The sequence below is a fragment of the Ammodytes marinus genome (genome assembly GCF_949987685.1).
Source record: "Ammodytes marinus genome assembly, chromosome: 12".
NCBI classification, from domain to species: Eukaryota; Metazoa; Chordata; class Actinopteri; order Uranoscopiformes; family Ammodytidae; genus Ammodytes; species Ammodytes marinus.
The window spans coordinates 8779613-8785926 of record NC_137216.1 but is presented as its reverse complement, the minus strand read 5'-3'; positions in this window follow the sequence as shown (position 1 = coordinate 8785926).

Here is a 6314-nt window from a genome sequence, read left to right as displayed (position 1 = left end):
AAAGAGGCACCCTGCAGAAACTTGATTGGTCGGGTGAGGTGACGTCGCGGTGGGCGTCCGCACCACCGAGGTAGAATCGTAGAATGAGTACCGTGCTCTGTCTCTTGCCACACTGCCCCCTACTGTGGAGAAGCGGCACTACCACTCACGGGACCAGACTGTACTGTCCATGCAGTATGTGGGTCATTCCAAATGAGTATGGGACACATTTATCTCGGTCTTGTGGGGCGAGTGTGGAGCAATAATGAAAATGCATTTGGCCAATCCTCCTTCTCATACAGAGCAATAAAGGAATGGAATAGTAGGCTATTACCAATTAACGTTTATGCAGATTTATACTTGTTTTCATGCCAGATCAATAAATGGATTGTAAATAACCATTCATTAATTTCTCTTTAGTATTTTTTTAATTTTTTATCTTTGATTGATTTTGTTTCTATTTTAATGATTTTAATCCTGAAAAGGCAAATGGTTACTTACTTTCATGTGTAGCATATGTGCATTGTGATATGATATGATGCTGTATTCTGTGTTGACCTGCACAGGGACTGCAGACGGAAATAAGTAAAGCACCTTTTCTCTGTGAGATCAATAACCTATACTAACAAATACAGATCAAGTGACCCAATTTTATATTTCCCTCAATAACATCATTAATGATGCTGGTAACTACACTTTAAATCGAGTCAGGTCAAATGCAGGCAGGGCTTTTAGGACTCTAGCATTAGTATTTTACTCTGTAAGTAAATGACCTGGATGCACCTCTTCCACCACTGACTACTCACACTGTTTAAGCCTACATTTATTTATTATTGTTATAATATTTTTATCTATGAGACACTGCAGGCAAAAACATTCAAGCACTGGTCAATTTTGAGATGTTTGGCTATTTTGCTTCCATAACATGTCTTATTTCATACTTGTTTAAATAACAAGTCCAAAATGTACGTTTAAGTGTTTATTTTACTATAACTTGTCAGTCTGCTGCTTTAGCTTTTCAAAGTGAGATCAGACTGAGTGCACTGGCTGTTTGCAGGGTGTGAGGAGGTGCAGCTGAGCAAATGTGTCCAGCCGACCTTCCCTGGGTAAATAAAGAGCACGACTTATGTTCCATTACCCAGAGTGGCAAACAATGGAAAGCACGGGGATAAGATAAAATCCCAGTGCTTTGGAAATGTTGCTGACTTCCATCATGCACAGGATAACGCCTTTACTTTTTTCTCACAAACACAATACACCAAAGTGTTAACATTTTAAGAAAAGCTACAACACCACACGCAAACAAGTCACGAAACAGCTGATCTACAATCATTTTCAAATAGCTTGAATTGTCGTGTCAGAGACTGAAGCTGTGATTCATCCATCTACTTGATACGTGTATTTGTCAGATGATTTGTGTTGCAAAAGCCTGATTATGTTTTTGAATATATTTTCTGTAAAAATGCAGGTGTTCAATAACAACAACAAACACATTTTTTTTTAAAGATTATTTGTAAATAGAAACATTAAGGCAGTGAAATATTAGTCATCATATAGGAGGAAAGGTGTTTAGGTGTCAACTTGTCTCCTTTCTCCTTCCATTCAGGAATCTTCATCTAGTCAGAGTCGCTGCTGCAGGAGCTGCTGGAAGACTGCAGCAAGGACAAGCACAACACAACACATCATCATCATCATCATCATCATCATCATCATCATCATCATCATCATCATCATCATCATCAATTAATAACTTGAATAATCTACAAAACACATGTTAAGTTTCAATTATAGCTGTATTTTTATATTAGATTTAAAAATGTAAACAAAGAATCATTTGCTTATACTGGGAAAAATAATACAGCATTCCTATATGATTTCCAGTGATTAGTTTACCCCAGGTTATACTTTTTTTATAGTTCATGTTTGAATGCTGAATAAAATAAAATTTATGGAGAAAAATTAAACCAACATTCTTTTATACAGTATATATACAGTATATAGATGTATTTTTAATTGATTAGATTACTATCAATTTTATGTTGCGCTATTATCTTCGTTATTTGTTTTGTGTTCTCCGTGACATTTTGAAATTATTTAGGTGGAGGCTTCAAATGAGATCACTGGGTTTTTCGCCTCTACACAAACCTACACATGCAATGCAGCACATTTAAGAAAACAGAATAACCTTACCCCGTGGCAGTCCTTTCCTTTCTTGTGACATTTGCCATGCTTGTGACCATTCTTGTGCTTGTGCTTGTGTCCATGTCCGTGGCCCGGCCCGTGGCAATGTCCATGACCATGTCCGTGTCCATGATCATGACCATGACCATGTCCGTGTCCATGATCATGACCATGACCATGACCGTGTCCGTGTCCGTGTCCATGTCCATGTCCATGTCCCTGTCCCTGTCCCTGTCCCTGTCCACACCCACCAGGTCCAGGCCCGTGTCCGCCCTGTCCTCCGTGGTGGCCTGCGTGTGGACCGTGGGGCCCGGGGGGACAGGGTCCGGGTGGGACGGTGCCCGGAGGACAGTTAGGGTATCCCATCTGTTGAGGATTGTTCGGGTAGCCAGGAGGGTACTGGTTTCCTTAATGTAAGAAGAAAAAGATTAATCAGCCATTGGTTAAGGTGGGGCACTACTGGCAGAAACATTGCTTTTTTCAAGCACTGGTCAATTCTGAGATTTCTGTCTATTTTGCTTCCATAACACGTCTTCTTTCATACTAATATAGATACAAGGTCCAAAATATACATTTAGGTGTATATTTGACAAAACCTTGTCCGTTTGCACCTCGTATTTCTCCTTTACAACCATTTCAACATAATTTTTTTCCAATACTCTGAACCAAAAATCTCAACTTCTAAAGTAATTACATCAACTAAACTTATATAATAATATGTTGGAAAATGACCTAAAGGTTTTGACTCTGGCTTTATCAAACACCTAGATCTTTGGTTTTTAAAGAGATGCACATATTTTGCATAACTATTAAGAAATTGCAAAAATGTGCTTATTTATACTCAAACATTTCTGAAAAAGAATTGTTTAAATGAGCTTTATCAACTGCCAAAGTTTCTGATGAGATCTACTGTCACACATATTACCCTATTCACCTGTCCCCTGAACGTGCTTGTGTTATTTACCTTGGTTGTGTCCGTACATTTGAAAACTTCTGTTGAAACCACAGATCCTGAAAGTAAAAAACAAAAACAGTTTAAAAAAGTGTCTTAACATAAACCCATTGCTACCCAGGTTTAACAGGATAACTTACTGTGTGCCAGAGAACTGATCCACGGGTACAGTCGTCAACCTGCTGCTACTTATGTCTGCAGTCCACTTACCATCATTGGGGGGGGCAGTGCCTGAACTCCTATCAGAACAGTTTTGCTTTGTGACCTTAATGGGTGTGTGTGTGTGTGTGTGTCAATAAAGACCACATTCAGCTTGAGATATTTATACACACTCACACACAAAGGTGGGACTTTATGGGTTTTTGGAGTTGAATTAAATTAGGGTTACAGCTCTATATTGTCAAACTCAAACCTCCAATGAATAGGATTTATCCAGAGGTGCAACATGTTGCAGTAACATAAGCAGCAACTGCATTTGGACTTATTTCATATGGGCACAATTAACTTGGCTCTTTTAATCTACATTAACACAAAAAGACACCAGGTTTCTCTACCTTACTGTTATGCACTAATACGAGACAGAGTCATAATAGACTAACACTGTATATGAAATAAATTACAGATTCACCTTTGACCATATTTCTGCCAGTTATTGATTTTGGAATGTGAATGTATTGAGCTGGGTGTGAGAAAACACTGCTGAACAAAGGTTCCTATTCAATGCTCCTTGGGTAAATACAAGTAATATAAATACACACTGATAGATAACAGGCTGGGAAATGAGAAACTCTGAGGTCAAATTAAACAAGAACACTAAGGCAAGGCATTGTATGGATTACTTGCATTTACTATGAACCCTTTTATGTTGTTCATCTGCACCATGTCAGACACTGACTGAAACTTCTCAGAGATAGTGGAGTTGTGCAGCTGATGTATGTTTGAAGGTATTTCTACTTGATTTTTTGATTTGATTTGATTTAGTTTATTTCAGACATCCACATACAAAACAAAATGAAAATGAAAAGCATGGAAATACAATAAATATGCCTGAAAAGGAGCAGGAAGAAGTATACACTTATTTAATCCTACCCCTTTCCTTAAAAAAAAAATTAAAAATCAAAATATTTATTAAATATGTGATGGCCTAAAACTGCATTTAATACTGGAGGGAAAAACACATACTATGAAATGTATTTGATTTGGCCAAATAAACAGCTGTAGGACTACAGCAAATCACAAAAGCTGTTCAAACAATCATGTACTGAGTGAATGAAACAAGATGCTAAAAGGATCAGAAGGTTGAAGAAACAAAGTTGGGGGATAATTCTCTGTGGGTTTATTACTGTAACTGTCACTTGATACATTAATTTTAGAAAATAAAATATGAATAATAACCACTTTATACTGATCTTTCAATATATTTAACCAAGTTAGGCCTAAACGTCAGCAAAATGAAACCATAGAGCTGGTATCAGGAAGAGCTGATATGAGTCCACTTTATTGGGTGCATTGGTCCTTCATCAAGGAACTTCTAATGTTCTGTTTCTACATCCTCTAAAATGATCGCAGTAAATTTGGCCTTTAACTATAACTTATTATCAGTATACTGTGTTACAGTAAGCACTTTGGTGATCAACTGGAACTTACCCCGTGGCACTTGCTTCCTTTCCTGTGACACTGACAGTGACAGTGTCCTGGCTACTCGGGCACCAGGATAGGTACGTACAGTATACAGTCAAGTGCGAAAGTTTGTGAACCCCTTGAGCCTTTTGGAATTTTATTTATTTTAACCATTATTAATTCATTTTTATCAATACCAGTATTTTTTATATGAAATAACAGATGTTTGTTTATCAATTCAACATTTTTATTTTCCAGAAATCAATTGTTAAAACAGATAAAACAAATTATTTGACGAATGTTGTATGTGCAAAAGTTTGTGAACCCTGAGCTGCATTGCTTAAATCGAGCAAGGTAAACACAATCAGGTTGGCCAAATTGGTTGATGAAATAGACCAATGTAATGAGAGATCTTTAGGAAAGAAATTGGGCGGCACTAGATAAAACAGAGATAAAACCAGGTCAGTTTAGGCTCACCAAAGTGAACCCATACAGGTCAGACATGCTAAAAGGGAAACAAATCTCAGAGGATCTCAGGAATAGAGTTTTGATGTTACACATTTGTCTGGGGACAGTTATAAATTCATAAAAAAAAATTTGAGCTCAATCGGTCCACCGTGAGGCAAATCATCTACAAATGGAGAGCTTTAAGAGTGACTTAACATCTGCCTAGAAGTGGACTTCCTTCAAAAATATCCTCAAGCGCCACAAGAAAAGTGATTTTTCAGGTAAAAGCCAACCCAAACATTACACCTGGAGATTTGCAGACAATTTGAAACCACCATTATTCACTTGGGAGAAGGTTCTCTAGGTGGTAGGCAGAATTGCGTTTTTGCCCAAACATGGCGGTTTTGGTTATGACCAAACAGTTCAATTTTTGACTAATCTGTCCACAGAATAAGACTTCAGGTATCTCCAGGTGCTCTCTGGCAAAGTTGTGACAAGCAGTTTTGTTCTTTTTTGAGAGCAGAGGCTTCTTCAGCAACCATCCCATGAAAGCCATGTTGACTGAGTTTTCTTCTTATTGTGGAACCATGCACATCTGTCCCAGATGCTGCAAGAGAGGTCTGCAAATCACCAGATGTAATGTTTGGGTTGGCTTTTAACTGAAAAATCACTTATCTTGTGGCGCTTGTGGATATTTTTGAAGGAAGTCCACTTCTAGGCAGATGTTCAGTCACTCTTAAAGCTCTTCATTTGTAGATGATTTGCCTCACGGTGGACCGATGGAGCTCAAACTTTTTTTTAAATAATTATAGCTGTCCCCAGACAAATGTGCAGCATCACAACTCTATTCCTGAGATCCTCTGAGATTGTTTCCCCTTTTAGCATGTCTGACCTGTATGGGTTCACTTTGGTGAGCCTAAACTGACCTGGTTTTATCTCTGTTGTATCTAGTGCCGCCCAATTTCTTCCCTAAAGATCTCTCACTACATTGGTCCATTTCATGACTCAATTTGGCCCATCTGATTGTGTTTACCTGCTCCATTTAAGCAATGCAGCTCAGGGTTCACAAACTTTTGCACATACAACATTCGTCAAATAATTTGTTTTATCTGTTTTAACAATTGATTTCTGGAAA